Source organism: Thermobia domestica, chromosome 7 (assembly GCF_964235325.1).
Source record: "Thermobia domestica chromosome 7, izTheDome1.hap1.1, whole genome shotgun sequence".
NCBI lineage: Eukaryota > Metazoa > Arthropoda > Insecta > Zygentoma > Lepismatidae > Thermobia > Thermobia domestica.
Window position 1 is genome coordinate 44,025,841 of NC_137460.1, and position 22,318 is coordinate 44,048,158.

The window sequence follows — 22,318 nt, forward strand, 5'->3', positions numbered from 1 at the left end:
AAAGAAAACCGTTGCGGCAAGACACTGTTCCCGTATTGTGCCGAAAGTTTTGGATGGACTGCGGCCACTGATATACCTTCCGAGCACAAAAGTTGGATCATTGTAGGTTGTTTCTCTTTTCTGCAGATTTCTAATAGAGTGGCCATGACCTATCTGCAACAAAAGGAAGATAAATGGAAGAATTACGATCCAACTTTCATAGCATGATTAAAAGAGCATAACAATAAAATAAATGAGGACAGAGGTCAGTAGAAAGAATGTCAGAAGAGTTACGTTAACAGTGAGGATTATTTTGACTTACCTTCATATAAACTTTCATTTATGATACAAGTATATTGTCGTATGCAGAAAAAGATATATTGTGCATATCCTTCCATACTGCCATTGATGTCACACGACGTAAACACGTTCACACGTGCTAATAGTTGTCATTTTTGAATATTTATTACGTATCTGTCAATTGTAGTTACTAAGTCACGAGAGTACACGACACCATTTATTTCCGTTGAGCACCTGTAAAAATGTGTAATTCAGAAAATTGCCCCAATGTTGGTCACCTAAACACGTTCAGTTCCACATGCATCAGTTGGAGAAATTTTTTTGACAACCCACTGACCTCTAGTGGTGAAAGAGTGAAGTTGCTCTAAAATATAAGAAGTCAATAGTACTGTCACTTGATGGAAAGTGTGTGAACAGATCAGCACCATTCATATTGTACTAGTAGATCAGACAGATTTTTTTTGAGGTGTGAAGGCAACAAAAGGAATACAAATGGAAGAACACTGTTTTCTTCCCGTAATCCAAATAATTTTCCTTCTTTACAGGGCCGGATCCAGGATGTTCTGAGGAGGGGGGCACCAAATAACAGCCAATATATTTGAATTAAATTTATGTTTTTAAAATGCCTTTAAAAAAAACATCTGTGATGAATGAGGGCTTGCCATGGAAATGCTAAGTATCTGCTCTCGATGAATCCTTTTTCTTCAATCTTGAGAAAATTGATTGAAACTATTCATTTTGGAAAACTCACTGCTAGCTTCTAACTTTAGATAGTGTATATTTACAACAAGATAGGGGGGTGCACGTGTACCTTTTCACTCCCCTAAATCCGGCCCTGCTTCCGTATTCTACCTACAGGACGATTATACTATGGAATTAAATTGCGTCCATGTTACAAAAAATATAAGTAAAAAAAAAAAAAAAAAAAAGAGAGAGAGAGAGAGAGAACATAATGGGGTCATTTCTTGCTGGTCAACTACAATTCGTATGGATGTGTAGCATGTTTAATAATTCAGTGGAAAAGACATGTTCATACATGATCCTTCATATACACAAAAGAAAAGAAAACATCGTTTTCTATAAATGCTTTTGCTCGATCAGAATCAACGCTGAAACTGGAAGCTGTAAAGAATTATAACTACGTCTTGTTTTAGAATACAGTGATAAGTGTAGAGACATGTTATATTCTTAAGATTCTGAACCCGTATAGAGACAAGCCCGTATATCACTGTCTTGTACCATCTTTGCTCTATTATGATAAGCATTAAAACCGGAAATAGTACATTTCTACCACTTCCTGTTGGAATTGTGGTAGTAAGAACGAAGATGAAACCATTTCTTGGGACTTTTAATTCATACCAAAGAAATCGTCTCTTTAGCAATTTATTACCGCTTATGCTCTATGAGAATCAGTATTGAAACCGGAAGTTCTAGTGGATTTTGTATCGCTTCCAGTTTTAGTAGATAGTTTATGACAGATTAGGGTGACGCCGTAGTCCCGTGGTTAGAACGTTGAACTCATGTCGGCGTGGTCCCAGGTTCGATTCCCAGCAGGTTCTTCAAAATTTTCGGCGTCCACCCAGCGTCGTGATGCAAAGTGAGGTGTCACTTGAATAAAAGACGTTATGGCCACTAAGTCTAGAAAGCTTCTGATACGCTTGTTAGAGACAGAGCGACACAGCACACTGACGACGTGTTGGTCGCTAAGCTGAATGTAGTATAGCCGGTCCCTTACAGATGGCGGTGGAGCAGCTCAGGCACATAAAGGGTTGTTAGGCAGATTAGAAATACATTTTTTAAGAACTGAATTCATTAAAAAAAAGTTTCTCGTTCTTATATTATCTATCGATAGATAGACACACATATTCGTTCTATAAGCATTGCCATACTTATAAATATCACAGTTTGAAAGTCAAAAGTCTAAAGAAGTGAATGTCATTTCACATCACGATAAGTTCGAAACTACAGTAGGAAGTCGAAAATCCGAACTAATTGGGACCACAGGTAGTTCGGATTTTCAAATTGTTCGGATTTTCGAAAATGACCAAGAAAATGCCATTTAGGCTTAAATATACTGTACGGTATGCTCTTTTATCGATACAGTGGTTATACAGTACATACAGTAATTACAATACCGTACGTAACGTTACTTACATTTAATGTTTCTGAAGACCCTGCTCATACACTAAATTACACTGTTCTTGTAACTAACACTTAAAACTTAACTTGTATAGGCCGAAGGGAACTGTCTTTACACAACGCCGACGGACAACCCTATTGTTTGTTTATCGCTAGGCCTAAGACAAAATGTAAACATTTTCTAGGGACCGCGTTCGAATTTTTGACGTTCGGATTATTGACGTCCTACTGTATGTGAGTTCAATCCTGAAAAGCGCAAGTAATGGTTCCATAACTTCCGGTTTCTGTAGAAGGATAAGGCCAGATATGAAACCTGATCATGTAATATTGAATATATACCAAAATAACTACTTTTCGCTATTTATTACCGTTTTTTCACTAAGGTAGATCAGTGTTGAAACCGAAAAGTCTATATTTTTATCAGTTTCGGTTTGAGTAGAGGAATGACGATGAAGATATAATTTATTCTTTAAAGCCTCAATCCATATAAGAAAAACTATTTCTAATAGGCTTTTTTTTTTTTTTGCTCAATAGAGACCAATATACAAACCGGAAGTTCTAGTAAATTTGTACAGATTCGAACTGGGCGCCAATGTGTTGCTACAGAGCATGTTGCTACAGAATGTGTTGCCAACAGATTCGAACTGGGCGCCAATGTGTTGCTACAGAGCATGTTGCTACAGAATGTGTTGCCAACATATTCGAACTGGGCGCCAATGTGTTGCTACAGAGCATTTTGCTACAGAATGTGTTGCCAACAGATTCGAACTGGGCGCCAATGTGTTGCTACAGAGCATGTTGCTACAGAGTGTGTTGCCAACAGATTCGAACTGGGCGCCAATGTGTTGCTACAGAGCATGTTGCTACAGAATGTGTTGCCAACAGATTCGAACTGGGCGCCAATGTGTTGCTACAGAGCATGTTGCTACAGAATGTGTTGCCAACAGATTCGAACTGGGCGCCAATGTGTTGCTACAGAGCATGTCGCTACAGAATGTGTTGCCAACAGATTCGAACTGGGCGCCAATGTGTTGCTACAGGGCATGTTGCTACAGAATGTGTTGCCAACAGATTCGAACTGGGCGCCAATGTGTTGCTACAGAGCATGTCGCTACAGAATGTGTTGCCAACAGATTCGAACTGGGCGCCAATTTTCAGTCAGGATAGGAAGTTAACGTAGCTCAGAGCGAAGGATCTATCCTTTTTAGTACGGAGAGCAGAGCAGTGATTACTCACCTGTCTATCCTAAAGGATAGATCCTTCGCTATGGGTAACATAAATGTTAACTGTGTTTTCTATGTCCATTTTGATCTTTTCGATCGTTCGTTTCTTTAAAACTTAGAGTATAAAAAATAACGTCAGAAATGCTATTAGAAATGTAGTAAAGTTTTCAAAAGAAAGAAAAAAAGGACAGATGAAATGGAATAAGAGAAGCAAAGGATTAACTGATAACAAAAATTAAAATTTTTCGTCTCACTTCCGGGAAAGGAATCTGAGTGTAAGGGATAGTTTCTAAGAAAAAGAACAGATAGAAAAAATAAAACTTTTTTTTTTTTTTAAAAAAAAAGAACTCTTCTTTCCTAACAAGGTTGAACAAGAAGGGTGGAGAATCTTCGAAACTTGTGTGACATGTATGAATCATTTAGGGAAAAAAGTTTAAGCAACGAAAAAAAAAAAAAAATAGAAATCATCCCTTAAAACTAGGCATAGTCTACCATTTTGGATCTCCTCAAAGAACACAAAAACGAAAAATTACATCCTTTCTCGATTTCTCTCTCTCTCTCTTTCGTCATCTATACCATCTTCCCCTCGGACGCCATTCCGTTTATTATCCTTTTTTTTCGTCCACTTGATTCTTCTTTTTCTTCTTCGTTAAGTAATCCAATCTCACACTTTCTACTCCTGCCAAATCAGTCCTATCCAACCCTCTTCTTTATTTTAGGCGCACCCCTTTCCCCACTCGAATGATTTTCCCTTTCTCTGTAGAAAACCTTCTAATTCCAACGGAATTTAATTAACTCCACAACTTCTTTTTAAAGTTTTTTCCTCTTTTTTTTTTAAATTGATGGCTGATCTTTTCTGGATCTCTCTCTCTCTCTCTCTTTCAACCAGTTTCTTCATTTTTTTCTAAATTTTTGGAGTGATGAACAGGGGAGGTAGTAATAGTACTGTCGTCTTCGTTTGGTCTCTCCCTGTCGTCTTCAAAGATCTTTAATTCCCAAGTTCTTCTGGTATTTTTCTTTTTTTCTTTCTTTCTTTCTTATCAGAGCGCAACGATATTCATTCAGCTCCTTTTTTTCTTTTCTTTCCAACCCTCTCTAGCTTTTTTTTATTTTTTTCTTTCTTTAACCCATTAATGGGCTTTATCGTTTGAAATCATTTTCGACATTTCATGAAGATTCGTCCTCTTCTCTCCTTTTCTTTCTTATCGTCTCGTCCTCTTGTAGTTTCTTACTCTTCTTGATCTTTTGCGTTTGTTATATGCATGTTTCCATGTTCATCTTATCCTCGCTCTGCCTTTTCTTACAAATGTTCTTTTTTGGTTTTAAATTCAATGCTAAATCATCTATTCGCTTTTGAGATAATCACGATATAGTACCTGCCCATCCAACACAAGTACATGCCAGGCATGAATAAAGAATGTTCCTCGAGGTGCATTGGAATATAGATAATAAGTACCTGAATAGAGAAATCATGTGAAATTCATATGAAAGGAATAAGGTTACTTCCGCCCCAAAGTACATGCCTGACAGATATCGAGGAATGTACCTGCTATGTGCGTATCACGTACCGGGTATATACTTGACACATTTACTAGCATATGCGAGGACTGTATTATTCATGTGTCAGCAACTTCACCAGGTATTACAAAGGCTGGCCGCGGGCTAATTATATTATAATCCACTACAATTATACATAATTTGATATTTTCTTGTAGTGAACATCTACTAGTTTATGCCAAAGTTTGAACGTATAAGTGGTATGGAGAACATGTGTAATGAAAAATCATACTTAACTTACCTCGAGGAAACAAAAATTTTGTAGATGATATTCTAATTTATTTTATATTCATTAAACCCAATCAGTACACACCTCACGATGAACTACCGCCTTCTTTCAAACCACCTTTTTCCTTGACTAACTACGTCTGTTCGGACTAGACAAATGAGTGTCGCAATGCGAAGCAACGTACGCGCGACCGGTCCATTATACATGAGGTATATGCTATTCACGTTCCTCACATTCCTGTAAAAATGTAAAAGATCTTTCAAATGTCAGAAATTCCTCGAAGAGTACATACCTAGTGACACGTACTAGAAACATCAATTGTACATTCCTCAAGTACCAGGTACGTAAATGATTGGTATGGAAGTTAAATGGTAAGTGCCTAGCATGTACCTGGTTGAGTGGGTGGTAGGATTATAGACTTCAAAACTTTGCTTTACACAAATATGGGAAATCTTGTCGACGGATTATGTTCTCCATCCGTCTGTCTATCTGTCTCTCCAACAGTAGTTCCCAACCTCGGGTCGCACCTCCCTGAGAAGGAGACAAAAATAAGCAAAAGAAGTACAAGCTATTGAGGGAAATAGATAAACAGAAATAATAATTGTAAGAAAGATTCATAAAATTAAATACGATATCGTTCGAACACCAAGTAGGCCAGCTATTTAGGATTGATTAAAATAGAATTTTGTTTATTTGTTCTGAACCACTTGTCTCTAAATTTGTTTAATAAATGTTTCTGATTCATCTGCTTTCATTTTGTTTACAGGTAGACAAATGGATGCAAAGGCTCTGGTTCAACTGGCTCTGGTGAACAAGTATAGTTCAACTGGCTGCCATTGGTGAACAAGTCTAATTTAACTGACTCTGATGAACAAGTATGATTCAGCTGAATGAGAAATGAACAGATAGGAGGTGTCAGTGTTCATTCAAATTGTGTTGCTTCTATCAGAAGAGATAGGTGTGATTGAAGAGGTCAAACCAATGGAATGGATTTCGGATATTGACAATGGTGTGGAATAGGGATGGCCAGAACCGGTTCCTGGTGGAACCGGTTTTCGGGTCTGAACGGATCCGGTTCTAGAAGATCCGGTTCCGGAACCGGTTTTTCGGATCCAGGTCTGGAACCGGTTCTTCGGATCCAGGTCTAGAACCGGTTCTTCGGATCCAGGTCTGGAACCGGTTCTTCGGATCCAGGTCTGGAACCGAAACTTTGTGACCATCCCTACGCTAAACCCGAGCAAGCTGCTGGCAAGCTGTGAACAGTATGCTAGATGAAATGGTGGAAGCGACAGGCAGGCACCCAGGCGGCGGCAGCTTGTCTCATTTGGCTAAATAAAGTGGGTAACTGGCAAACTCATTGGTTAAACAGGCAAACTGGCCAACTCATTTGGCTAAACACCCACTGGTGGACAAAATTGTTTTTCTGGGGGCACAAACGGGTCTGGGCGGGGAAGGCACAAGCGCATGGTCCTCTTTGCATTATTTTTGAAGGTGAACTTTATACCTCCTTTACGAGTCTTTGGGGACTTTCGGAACCAGGTCTGGAACCGGGTTTTCAGAACCAGATGTGGAACCGGTTCCTAAGATCCGGTTCTGGAACCGGGTTTTCAGATCCAGGTCTGGAACCGGTTCCTAAGATCCGGTTCTGGAACCGGGTTTTCAGATCCAGGTCTGGAACCGGTTCCTAAGATCCGGTTCTGGAACCGGGTTTTCGGATCCAGGTCCGGAACCGGTTCCAGAACCGGTTCCGCCGGAACCGGAACTTTGTGGCCATCCCTAGTGTGGAAATGGCTTCAGCCTCACAGGCTTCGCAGGTCACACAAATATCACAAATTGCTTCGTCCAGATCTGACTGGGTTCTCTCCACAAAGAGAGAGAGAGAGAGAGAGAGAGACAAAATGAAACTGTTCGGGTATAAAGAGAGAGAGTTCCTTTATTGGACTACCAATTCAAGGGGCAGAATCCTTGAAAAGATGAAACTGTGGAAGATTATTATAAACAAATTTAAGTTGATCAAATCTATGAATTAGTTGTGTAAGTACGAGAATGTACATAATGATCCAACGCTAACGATCTAGGCGATAAACAAGGCTGTATTATGGAAAATTGTAGGAAATGATGGAAAAGTTTACTGTAATACATGACCGTACGCTTCTTTTGTAAGTCTTGGAAACATAAACAACCATTAATCTACACAATCGCCTGTACCTTAATGGGTAGCAATCCTGGGTTTTCCGATTCAAACGTCGTAATAGAATTGTCAGTTGTGCCATAACTCATGAATCAGCAAAAATTGGAGATCAAAACAGACAAACCTGGCGAAAGCGCCCGATGAATTCGTAATGTCGATTCGCGAGCTGCAGCCAGATGTGCAGAACTACAGCCAGAGAATGTATTGAATGCAGAAGAAAGCCGTTTTCAAAAAGAACTGCACTCGTACTAGTCTTTCCGTCGTCGTGGCAGAGTTGTCATTCGAGCTTCTGTTGGATCCATCAGCACAAGTACTCACTTGTATACGATCTTCCCTAACATATAAATGGCTGGGGAGATCATGAGACTCATATATGTACCGATATCGGAATCCTCTGGATTCTTCCCAGCACCTAAACCTGATGATCCTTCAAACATCAAATCCTTCTCCGGGAAATTGGCAGTTATGAACAAAGCAGACCTAATAAGGCTCTTCAACGATTGTCTGTGACCTGGTCTTTCCGCTGACAGTTTGAAAATTCTTTTCTTACTTGATTCGTGGTCAGCAAATACTAATGAGAATCTTAGCTGTCAAACTGTTCCAAAATCAGTTAAGCTGATGAAACGACTCGTTCTTCTTGGCTGTCCTTGTTTAATCAAGCCTCTGGGTGTTAATTTCTTCCAGCTGTATCGGTCATTCCTCAGATACATCACTGGTACAGTGATTTCAGAGCGAGAAGAACACGTCTGTCACTGTGACAATTTTTACGGCTTCAATCGTTCACTTTGTACCAATTTTCTGTACCATGTTTCAGGATCGTGGATTTGGAGTTTAACGTCCCGTTCAGCAGCGAGGCTATATGAGACGTGGACCTACTGATTAACGTGGAATCCGAACCACATGAGCTCCCGCCGGGAATCGAACCCGGGCCTCCCACGCCAAAGGCGTTTCAGGATCGTGATTCTTACAAGGTTGGATACTTGAGCGAGGTGCCTCGACTTTGGATTTCACCGCATGATATCTGTTTTGACTCTGTATTGAACGACAATTACTACAAATGTGACGCGATTACATTTGTAAAGTGTGCTCTATGCGAGAAGTGTGTGTATAAGTCAGGCTTTCTTATCTGATCTGAACATTTGCCAGTAGGCATCTATATACTAATAGCGGTGTCTGCGAACCAAAAAAAAAAAAAAAAAAAAAAAAAAGATACAAATTGAAAGTGACTATGTTTGTGACTCTTAATCTCTTGAACCACCCAACCAATCTCGATCATATTTTTGATTTTTAGCTATTTACTTTGACGGTAAAACTTAGCGGAGGGGGAATTATAAAAACATAAATAAAACTTAATAACTCTTGAACCAAACAACCAATCTCGATCAAATTCTCAACATAGATAAGGTTCGGACCTGGAATGTTTTCGTCATTTTACTTTGACGGCACAATGTAGGGGAGGGTAAGGGAGGACATATGTAAAACAAATAAAAATAAAAGTGTCAGTCTTTGTGACTTCATCACGCTTAAACCACCGAACCGATTTTAATCAAATTATCAACATACATGAGGTTCGGACCTGGGGAGTTTTTATCATATCCCTTTTACGGTAGAACTTAGGATAGGACGAGGGGAAGGGAGAGATATAAAAATATATCAAACTTAATAACTCTTGAACCACCTGACCGATCTCAATCAAATTTTCAACTTAGATTACGTTCGAGCCTGGAAAGTTTTCTTTAATATTTTCACTTTGACGGTAGAACCTAGGGGAGAGGAAAGGGAGATTAATATATAAAAATTCAATCATTCGGACAACAGCAGTGTCCTGCGCTTGCGTAAGACGTGGGGGTTTGCTAGTTACTTATTATTGATTCTCATGTATACTGCGTCAAATAATAATTTCGTTTTGTCACTGTACTGTAAGTGTGCAATTCCTATCTTCTGGATGTTTGTGCTATGTTCTTATATAAAAACTTTACATAATAGAAGTTTGAGACTAACTGGAAGTAAGATTTTCTGTAGATTAAAGTGGTACTTTTAGACTAGGGATGCAAATAAGCAACACAATTTTACTAGCCCAAGAAAAAAGTTACTAGCCCAGATCCCACAATAGAAATTATTTACTTACCTTCGATATGCTATTTACGAGCTATACATGGTTCTATAACACGAAACTAAAAGAGGAAACTTCTAGAACACTGCGGCCCCCTCTTTCAAGAGTCCAAATCAAGGAAGTGCTCTTTTTAAAAAAATACTTTTTAAAGACATCCAAATAGGAGGACCTCGAACAACCGTGGAATTAGATGAAACTTTTCTCGCACGTAGGAAGTAGATCGATATATTTATTTTTTCGTGCTATTATCGTTTTGGTGTAGAATTTTTGCAACGACACATAAATTATAGACTTATTTGACAACATATTGTTTTTCTTCAGAATATTTAACACTTGATTCAACGTGTGTGTGCTTCTTTGTTTTTAAGATTTCAAGCTAAAATTTCTACCACACTGCTTCTTTCTCGTCTCTTTCATGCGTGGGGCGGATGCGCCCATCCAGCGTCATTTGTTTTCCAGTATAGTTCAAATTACGAATTTTCCACAAAAGTCGTATCGTTATGCGGTGCAACGTCACAGAATGAATGTTCAACAGCATTTTTTTAAGAGTCCAACACACAGTGTGAGTAACGTGAGATGTAGGAAAAAATCTTACTAACACTTTTGAAAATGTCACAAGCAAGCTTTGTTTTTAAAATGATGCTGAGTTGGGTAGAATTCGTCAACAATTTGACGAAGGGTCGTATCTCAAAATATCACTTTTTCAGACATAAAGGAATATAATTCCACAGAGGAGGAAAAAGTTAAATATGCAATAATTGAACATATATTCCACACAATTATAATCTGGAATAGGTGACGAGTTATTACTTATTCAACTGCTTTCCTGTCCACGTAATTATTATTTCTTTCCTTTTTATCTGAAAAAGTGAGATTTTGAGTTACAACCCTTCGTCAAATTGTTGATTAATTGTACCAACAGGCCGATGAATGACTAAAAGTACTGAATTTGGTACAACTGTACCAAGTGTGGCAACACTGCGCAGCTTATATCCCTTTATATCTGCCGCTCAAATTTCATAATTTCACTAATCTCTGTTCTTACTTATGTTCGTAAAAACATTGACAAGATATATATATATATATATATATATATATATATATATATATATAAAAATCAAGGTTGTACATATTTTCTGCAGTTATCTTTCAAGCAGTTCTGTCTCTTCTTTTGATTTAATAATTAAAGGATAAAATAACTAATCACTAGTGAAAGAGAAAAGATGTCAAACGTTATTTTCTTCAGATACAGATATTGATGTTAGATAAATGCTGACATCTTTCGAATACTTTTATAGTTTCTTTCTTTTGCATTCTGTGATATAATAGCGAACCAAACAACATATGTGCCTTACGAGAGAGAGAGAGAGAAAAAAGAACATCAAAGGAATAAAACAAATGCATACAAAACAGAGGAAACAAAAGCGAATCAAGTAGAGATAGATAAAATAAAATGTGACATCAACATCAGGGTCGAATGCTGTTTTGTTTAGACTTGCATGAGATACTCTTCAAGGTATTAGGAGAGGTGATCCGTCTCTGTAACAAATTGGAATATTATGCAAGGGAACGAGCTTTTGAAAACCAAAGTTATCCAATGAAAATACATTATTCAGTCAATTTATCGCCAATAAGTAAATCCTCCCTCAAGTTTGAATATGCGCAACAACAACATTTTCTCTTTTTCTTTTCGACCACTCATGACTGTTACTAAATGGATCAAATATGTAGGGTGCGTTTCGTGGTAACATATTTTGGTGTTAGGGAGAGAAAGAGGGGGGATGTAGTATATGTGAAGAAAACATCTTGATGAATCAAAGGGTATTTTATTTATATCAGTGGATAAATTGTGGAAAGAAATCATGATCTTTTCTACAATTTTTATCCCATTATATGTTTTTAAAAATACATAACCTACTTTTAGATTTTCATTACTGACCTTAAGTTCTCTCTCATCTTAGATTTTCATTACTATCTTAGGTTCCATTATTAATTTTAATAATACATTATTTAGTGCTACAGACAGTGTTACCATTGTTTAATTTCCATTACTTAAGTTTCAGTTAATTACGTTACTTATTGTTCTTAAATTATTTTTTTTTTAACTTATTGGGATCAAAAGATCTAAAATATTTCAATCCTAAAATATCCTTGTACGTCTTATATCTGGAGAACTACATATAGTGTAGCCAAACCTAAATTATCACTTAACTCAGTATGATGTGCTTATTGCATGGAAAATACGAAAACTGGATTTAGGAGCCGTTCAAAAATTTTGTGGCCCCTGATGCAAAAACTAATTATTGGCCAAGATTCGCAATCTTTTGATTAATTTTTTTTAATATCATTTCGAAAATTCTTGTTGATTTACAATACTTATTTTAAGTTTCCATTATTATTCTTACGTTCGTTTTCTTTCTTTTTGCAACATTAAATTTGCATGTATGTATGTACGTACCATGAACAGAAAGAAAGTCATTGTAATTACGCAAACAATGCTAATTATTTTATCTATAGTGCAGGAACTATCATGTTCTTTATTATTATTACTTGTATCATTATTATATGAAAAACAAAGATCTTTTACTACTGGAAAATGGTAATATTTGCAAACTATAAAAAAAAGTTATGTAATTTAGCGAGAATTCGCGATATATGTTTTAGAGTATGTTTACCCCACACGCGCGTGTATTAATTTTCAAGATGACCACCCTAGAATGAAAATGCATATATGCATACAAGGAACATACTACATTAAAACAAGGAGAAATGAAAAAAAAAAATCACTTTATTGCATTGGGTAAAGGAAACGACTTGAAACATGACAAACAATAGGTATGGAAACAAGGAAGATTAGAATGTAACGTGTTTTACGATGATTTTTATATTCAATAAAAAAAAAATACAGTTCAAATGTGCTACTATATTTTTCTTGGTTATGATCTCAATTTCCTTGCAACTATTTTTTTTGCAAGCAAAAAATTAATTAGTTTGAAATTTGCAAATAATTATATTTTCTCTTTGTTGGTCATATAGTTAACATTGGAATGTGAATAAAATAGGTTATTAGTAAGGAAGGACCTGTACTAATCTGTCTAATAAAATAAAATAATCGAATTAGTACATTTTAAAAGAAATACTTTCACTTATCTTTTCCTTTTCTACCTAAAAGTAAGTACCATATCGTGACTCATTTTATATTATGACAATGTCTTCTTAAGATATTTATTGCAAATATTATTAGTAATTATACGTTGTGCGACTGTGAGCAATAGGTATTGATAGTTTTATTACACTAATGAAAGAATGCACGCTTAAAAATTTCCTTGCTCAGAAATGAGATAAATGCATGTTAAAAAAAAAAAAAAAAGTAATTTTGACTCATATTTGAGGGAAAATGTCTCATTATTTTCAAAGGTGTTCTCATTTGTGAGCTCAAGACAAATTTTCAGGTTCCCATTTATGAGATTTTCTCATTTCTTAAAAAAATGAGAATGGAATAGTGCATGATTTGAAATATCATAGATAATTAAAAAGTAACTAATTATCTTGCCGAAATAATATTACTATGTTTTACTAGGGACCAATATTGCTAGGGTTTAATTACTATACAGGAAACGAAATAAAGGATTTCAGTTGTAGCAGAGTGCGAATGGATATGAGTACACAGTAGACTTACGGTGATGCGTCTGTGGCGGCGTATGAATACACCGTACCATTACGAGAGTCGAGGAAGTAAACAGCATGTGAAAATAAACATATAGATTTGATCAGGCAATATTCATGTGTTTAATTAAAATTAATATTGTAATGTAAGTTCATGTAGTTTAATGGTGGAACACTATAGTAGTAATTGAACCGAGTTTACAATAGGAACAAAAGTAAAGAAGAAGTGGATGAATTACTATAAATACCCTTTTTGTTGGGTAGCAACAAGTAGAAAGAGGAGGCATGTCAATGTTTCACACCCTTTACCATTCGTTATAAGGTGCAAAATAGCTTATGTATGGAAACAAAGAACACATAAGTCGTCTGTATAGTTAGAAACAGTGTTGAAAAAAGTGTGATTTATTATTATGGAATTGTAATGCAAAGGTACTTTGTACTGATCACCTAGCGAAGATTGGTACCTCCTTTTTTCCTCATCAGTAATCTTTGTAATGACATGCATTTGCAGGTTATTTGTGGCATATAGTCACTGTGCGAATTGAATATTTCGTGCAGATTGATTATACGAACCATACAAAAATTCATGAAATATATACTTCTTTCTGAATTCACTTTCTGTACCTTCAGCAATCATTTTTCAGATGTGCACTTGCATTCCCAAGTGCAGATTCACTTTAAGAGGCCTTGTTCAAAAACACCGATCAACCTGTGCTAGATTGCCACTTAAAAGCACTAATGCTACCTAACCGAGTCAGGGCAGAAGTGCAGCAGAGTGTCGTTCGGGGGTGCGTCTATAAGGGTAGGCTTGTCAGCGATGGTGGGTATACTCATAAACAAAGATGATAGAAAACCACTGCTTTCACGATACAAATATATCTTTTTTGTTAAAGTCATTTGCTCCATACATTTGACGTACGTCATATTGTCCTTTATTAATCTACCACTACTTATCTTATGGGCGAATACGTGCATACCAGGTTTGACTTTCATTAATATATTTTCACATAAATACGCATCTCACAGGTAAAAGCACACCATATTTCCATTACTTACACACTAGTCCATAAAAATATTATTACAAATTTCTTCTGTAATTTTTACAAATACATCCGTATAATCAATCAGTACCAAATATTTTTCCCAGAGGAAGGGATGAATTTCACCAATATACGCATCCAGTCGTCACACACGTACACTATTTATATAGAGAGAATTTGAAAAGTTATCTATACCAGGGATTAAAATTTTCTTCTCCATGGGCGTTAAATGTTTCTCAGAGGGAAAATCCCTGGCATACCCCGTCAATTCGCACATTGCACATAGCAATATACCCATTTCTTCTTAATTTAACGTAGAGGCTGCTATAGCTAAGTGGTAAAGCGTTCACTTCTGGTGCATGAGGTTCTTGATTCGATCCCAGCTCGAGGCAAGTGGGTTTTGTGGTGGATAAACACAGTGTGAGTCAGTTTTCTCGGGATTCTTCCGTTTCTTCCCACTGTCTTCATTCCACTATCTCATTCATTCTCATCATCATCGTTTCCTTTAGCCTACCCAACTCAATTGTGGAACGTAAAACTCAAAGATTTCACTATTTTTTAAAATTTAACTTTTCAAGATTATCTTCCAAGGCTAAGGGAGACAGTGATAGAGATGGATAATAATGGTGTAGTGAAAATGTGGACGTTCGTTGCTTGGCAGTTTTTAGAGAATTTATCTGCTTTTTTTTTTGGTTTGTCGTAAAACAAATATTTCGTTATTTAGGAATGTAAGTTTCTTGAAATGAAGGTTTAAATATGCTCTATTTTAAATTATACAACTGTAGATGTTTATTTAATATAAATTCTGTATGTACTAATAGTTTGATTTTTCTTTCTTTCTTTTTTTTCTTTTTTTGCTATTTTATATTTTGTTTATACCCTTTCCCCTTCTCCTTCTCATATTTGAGAAACCCTGTTTCTGTGCACCGTTTCTCGCTTTGGAGAAAGACATTTCTCAATTTCTTTGAGAAATGTTTTTCTCAAAATGGGGGTTATTATATGCTTCGTTTAATCAGATGTACCTTTCTCAATTTTAAGAAACAATACTTTTTTTCTCAAATTTGAGAAAGCATTTTCACCCTCAGAAATGAGACATAAGTCCTCGCGTTTGAGTCATTATTGCTCAAAATGATTTTAGAATATCGAAATCTCACTTTTAAGAATATATTACTCGGTGCACAGATAAGAAACGGATGTTCTCAAATACGAGGATATTTTTCTCGAATTTAAGAAATCATTTTTAACAGTGTGTGTTGAAATCGTGTGAAATAATAGTGGAATTCTTAAATTGAGAAGGTTTACATTTCGTGATTCGTAAATATCTAAATATATAAGATGCGCCCGATGCACTTTACACACACACACACACACACACACACATATATATATATATATACTCTCTCCTAAGTTTCGAGACTGCATTTGGATTTAAACGGCATCGGAAGTGTCACTATTCCTCTCACTGACCTCGGAAACTATGAATTTGACACTAATATCGGTCATTTTTAAGTATCTCTCCCCATCCCTAAGATACACCGTCAAATTGAGATGATATAAACCATCCCAGGCCCGAATTTTATCTCTGGTGAAAATTTGATCGAGATTGGTCAAGTGGTTTAAGGGTTATGAAGTCACAAACGTAGTCACTTTCAATTTTATACATAAAAGCTTCCCATTAGTACCTGTTCAAACCGGTTTCATGCTGTTGGTGTCCGTGGCTCCGACAGTTTCAAGTAATTTGTTAACAATGTCGTACGTATAAAACGAAAACAACGCACTAACATTAAGTTTTGTTATCATTTTTTTTTTTTTTTCGAAACGTAGCAGATGATACGGATTGTGAATGGAGTAGGATGCAGCATAATCGTTTGGAATGTGAACGCTAAAATGTTGAGAGCGATCTAAGATCAGAACGCTCTTCAACACCAAGGAATGAGGAAAATATGGAGAATAATCCGCACACAGTGAGAGCTGATAGACACTCGTGTAAGCACGTGGAAACTGTCAGCCATTTCTCAATGTAATTGAAAACTGATCTTTTCTCACAAGCTCAATACGATCATAAAGAGCCAGAAGTATTGCAAACGTCGCAGACATTAAATCAAATGAAATGAAATGAAATCTTTAAGTTTTACGTCCCACGGTTATGCCGGTTAGGCTAAAGGAGACGGTGATAATGAGAGATGAGTGAAATGGTGGAATGAAAAAAGTGGGAGGAAACGGGAGAACCCCGAGAAAACCCACGAGCACGGTGTTTGTCCACCACAAAGTTCACTTGGCGGGGGCTGGGATCGAACCCGGGACCCCAAGCACCAGAGGTGAACGCTCTACCATTGAGCCACCGCGCACCCACATTAAATCAAATGTTACGCGTATTTTCCGAATACTTATAACCAATATACTATCTATCTATAACGGTTCCAAGACCTGCACAAACGCTGGTCAAAGTATATTGCCCTGTCTGTTGATTATTTTGAAGGATATAAATTCATTTGAAGGCCAATTTGGTCTTCTTTGCAATAGAAAAAATACACGGGCACACGTTGTAAAAGAACAAAATATTGGCTTGAAATGGCAAACGAGTGACTGATGTGTGTCACCTTCAGTGGTCAAAATAAAGAAAAATTAAAATTGCAATAGAAATTAGTCTTTGCCTGTAGTCAAACACACTTGACATTGTTCAGCCAATGATTGGATTCCCTGAAGCAAAAATATGGAATCTGCAATGCAAAGTTTTCAATTGCTTTATCAAAAGAGACAGGAAGGTTATTATACTGCAACTCATGACGAGTTTGCACCGTTCTTTAAGCGGCATGTTGACGTGCAAGATGAGAACGATATGTTTGCTAACCATTGCTGGATGCATAGAAATCAGTACTGGAACGGTCTGTAGTGACGGCTTCACCTCGAAGGAAAAAGACATGGAGGATCACCTTAAACAATAGATCATCATAGCAACAACAACACATACGGTTCAAAGGATGGTTTTGGAAACTGCTCTGGACATTGATCAAGCTCCAACGATTGTTCTGATAATTGAAGGTCATCGTGGCATGTCCATATTTCATCAAAAGTAACAAATATTCCCGGTTATCCTGTATACTCACAGAACTACACACTTTCAGAGAACAATCAAGTTAACCAGTATCAGATTTTGTGGCAACCACAAGTTCAGCTTTTTCCATCTTAACGATTGCGTGGTAAAGCTGAAGAACAATGGTATTGTGTGTGCCAACTCGTCCATAATTCCACACATACTTTTCCGTGGATTCGCTTCTACGATGTTTCTGGTAAGTTCATCAGAACATGTGGTTTGTCTATGGCTGCAGGCCTCATTTTTAATTGTTGTCACCCATACAAATTTTCACAAACCAACGGCTTTTGGTATGTTCATTCATCACTGCTTGCCCAAACACACTGTTGATGATTTTCATAAATACTGTAGATGCAAAAAGGAACTTTTAAAGTAAAACCACTAGCACACTGATGGAAAAACCGTATGTGGCATACGTAAAAACGTAGGTTACATGTGTAAATCCTATACTTTTTGGGCTAAACGTACAGCAAACGTATAACTGAAAAAAAATTATGCGTACGTTCCGTATAAGTGTTCCGAATAAATGTACTTTCCATACTAACGAAAGCATTGATTAGGGCACTTTTTCAAAAGCAATAGTACATTAACTGCATGATGCCTCGGAATTTCATATATTTCTTCTTCAAATGGCGGAAATCTCTCACCACTACCACCAATTCCAGATTTTTTAAAAAGAAAGAAGTAATATATTTGTGATTTCTATACTTATAAACATCAAGCCTCCCCCTAATTCTGGGATTTCTGAAAAAAAAATGAGAAACCCCTCCCGAAACATGTTCAAAGAAAATGAACTTTGTAGCTTTTGGTTGCGTGTGTGCTGTGAGTATGGAGAATTGTCTAAAAAGGCATTGCAACATTTGATGACTTTCGCTCCTCCTTACTTATGTGAGCAGACCTTTTTTGATCTTTGCAGTATTAAAACCTTAAAGTGAAATTGTCTTAATGTACAATCGGACCTAAGATTGATTGTGACAAAATTTATTCCAGATTTCAATGTAATTATGGAAAAATACAAAGAACTTCATTCTTCACCTTAGTGACCCCAAATTTGAGAACATTGTTTATCAAGTAGATTTTCTTTTAAAAAATGTCAACCTTGAAAGTTACTGTATTTTCAATTGAAATTTCGTTCACTAAGAAGCCATCATCATCTTTAGAATAAATGACTTGCATTATTTTTCTTGATCTTTTTCTTGTCAGTGGTATTTCTAACTAGTATATTTCTTAATATCATGTGAAATTTCAGATAGCATTTCAAGGGGGTCCGCAGATCACTTTCCGAATGAACAGGGGGTCCGCGTTATCGGAAAGTTTGAGAACCACTGCCATAATTCATAGAGTTAGGTAGTTAGTTATTCACCTAGTGCAATCAAAAAATTATACAAATTTATTACCACTTTTGGTTAGAATATTCTAGTGCAATCAAAAATTATACAAATCTATTACCACTTTTGGTTAGAATATTCTAGTGCAATCAAAAATTATACAAATCTATTACCACTTTTGGTTAGAATATTCTAGTGCAATCAAAAGTTATACAAATCTATTACCACTTTTGGTTAGAATATTCTAGTGCAATCAAAAATCATACAAATCTATTACCACTTTTGGTTAGAATATTCTAGTGCAATCAAAAATTATACAAATCTATTACCACTTTTGGTTAGAATATTCTAGTGCAATCAAAAATTATACAAATCTATTACCACTTTTGGTTAGAATATTCTAGTGCAATCAAAAATTATACAAATCTACTACCACTTTTAGTTAGAATATTCTAGTGCAATCAAAAATTATACAAATCTATTACCAATTTTGGTTAGAATATTCTAGTGCAATCAAAAATTATACAAATCTATTACCACTTTTGATTAGAATATTCTAGTGTAATCAAAAATTATACAAATCTATTACCACTTTTGGTTAGAATATTCTAGTGCAATCAAAAATTATACAAATCTATTACCATTTTTGGTTAGAATATTCTAGTGCAATCAAAAATTATACAAATCTACTACCACTTTTGGTTAGAATATTCTAGTGCAATCAAAAATTATACAAATCTACTACCACATTTGATTAGAGTATTAATCTTCATACAACAAACATGGTAAGAGATACCAAGAAATGGCTTGTTGATATGGCTTCGACGTCATAAGATTAAGTCCCGTCACTGGCTTTATCGTTTTATTAAAGAACTGGATATTTATGGATCTACTACTACGTCTAGAGTTAGAATTGAATTTTCATTGTTTGGAAGACTACCGTGTAAAACGAAACTTACTTATATTCGTTTGGTGAAAAATTCCTGAAAAACGGAAAATTGTCTAAATTCGGACGTTCAACCCATGTCACTGAACGTGAGCAATGCCAAGCATTGTAATAGAAATTCTTGATATTTTTTTCTTAGATAAAGGAAAGAGAGAATATATATATATATATATATATATATATATATATATATATATATATATATATATATAATTTGATACCATTCAGTGATAAAGTAAAATAAATATCATGAAGAAACTAATTAATTCATTTTACAATTCTGAAAGGTTTTTTTTTCTTTTTTTTTTCCTTTTGGTAACATTTGTTTCGAAATGTTTCGGCATTAACTAATGTTTGACTGTTACATTTCGTGCAATACTTATTTGATTTATGATTGTATAACATTGTTATTTCAACATTCCTATAATACTTTCTTTGTTTGTTTTCATGTAGCGTTTACTGATTAGAAAAATTGATAAAGACTATTATGTTAAGTCTGTACTGTAAACGTCCAACGTTATTTCTCAATTTTTGACAACCAAAAATGGGGGAAGTCCGTAACATTCTACTTCTATATTATTATTACTATTTCTTTCTTGTGTCTATAATGTTAGAAATTCTTTTCTTCTAAATATTTGACACAAATCAAAACAGTTCATTCTTAATTCTATAACTCAACTATACAAAAATACTCGATGTCATGCGAAATATACAAAAACCAACTTCCTTCTAGAAGTGACGGATATTTCTTGTTTTAAGAAGAATTGACACGAAAACATTTTTGCCTTTTTCAGGGCAGGCAGGAGAGGAAAAGAAACCATTAAATAAAGAATAAAATATCTTATTTGACTTGCATTTCTTCCTAGTACACTAGCGTGGGAGAACCGGGATCGATTTCCAGCTGGAGCTTATATGGTTTAGACTCCACGTTAATCATTAGGTCCACGTCTCATATAGTCTCGCTGTTAAACGGGATGTTAAACTCAAAATAAACTCAACTATTTCTAGTACACAAGAAATTGAATTTAAAACTTATTAGCTCGTTCGTTTCATGTGTATGATCTCGAGTTTGATTATTTAGTTTCGGACGCTTTTCTTCTTGTTCTTTTTCTTTCTTTTCGAAAAAAAAAAATAAAAATGGAATGAAATCTTTCATTTTTACCTCCCACGGTTATGTCGGCTAGGCAAAATCAGACGATGATGATGAGAAATGAATGGAAGGTGGAATTAAGAAAGTGGGAGGAGACGGGAGAACCCCGAAAAAATACACGAATACGGTGATTGTCCACCACAAAACCTACTTGGCGCGAGCTGGAATCGAACCAGGGACCTCATGCCCCAGAGGTAAACGCTCTACCACTGACCTACCTTGTCCCCTATTTCACTTTTGAGATTAACGTTAATTACTACTTCCCTACGAGATTAGAAAAACGAGACGAAAAGTATGTTTTTTCCAATTCGAAACGAGACGATAAACATGACAATTCTCATCTCCTTTTCGAGACAAGACAAAAAAAAATTCATGAGCCTCGTGGACAACATTAGTTCGCCTAAGATCACTAATTCACTTCAAACAGTGTTTTAAGTATTACATGATTCATAATATAACATTTATGAATTGATAAAATGATTGTGTGAACATAGCGACAAACATTTATCAATGTTTAAAGATACACAAGAAATTACAGAATACATATACTCCAATCATAAATATGGTTTTAACGTTATTATATCAAACCCTATTGTGGGCCTCTCGTGAGTCAGGATTCTGATAACTTCTAGAATAACATAAGAAAGAAAAATACATTAATTTATAAAATGAGCCGAGACGGGTAAAGCTTTTCGAGAATCGAGACGAGAGGAAAGGAACTCTTCTAAATTCGAGACGAGACAAGATTTTTGCAAAATTTAGGAGAAGAGATTATGAAAACCTTACTTTTTGAATCATTCCTTCAATCCGAAAACTTCCTTTTCGTACTGTAAAAAAATGGCAAGAAAACACAAAACATGGATATTAATTTTATATAAATACTCTTTTTTTTTTTCGATTCAAGGAAACTTTGAAAGGGATGGCAAGAAATTGTAAGAGTTATTTTGTTGTTGTTTCTCGTGTAAAATAAAACAAACCACACATATTTGTTGCTTTTTGTCTTCATTTTCTTATATTTTACTACCAGCACACAGTGACAAAATCGTGATCCATTCAAGAACTAATTCGTCGATTGACAGTGTTTGTAAATAAATTTACAGTTTTTCATGTTGTAAATTAATTTATAGCAGAAGTTTCCAACTTCACTATCTTCCGAAGGATATTAAGACTAGGTTGGACGTTAACATTGTGTATTGTTTTACACATTGCATAACAAAAAAAAAAAAAGAAAAAGAAAAGAAAAGAAAAGAAAAGAAAAGAAAGAAAAGGAAATGAAACAAAAAAGAAAAGAAAAAAGAACTGGAACTGAAATTATACTTAACGTTTCAAAAATTTTCAAATAAAGAATAAAAGACCAATGTTT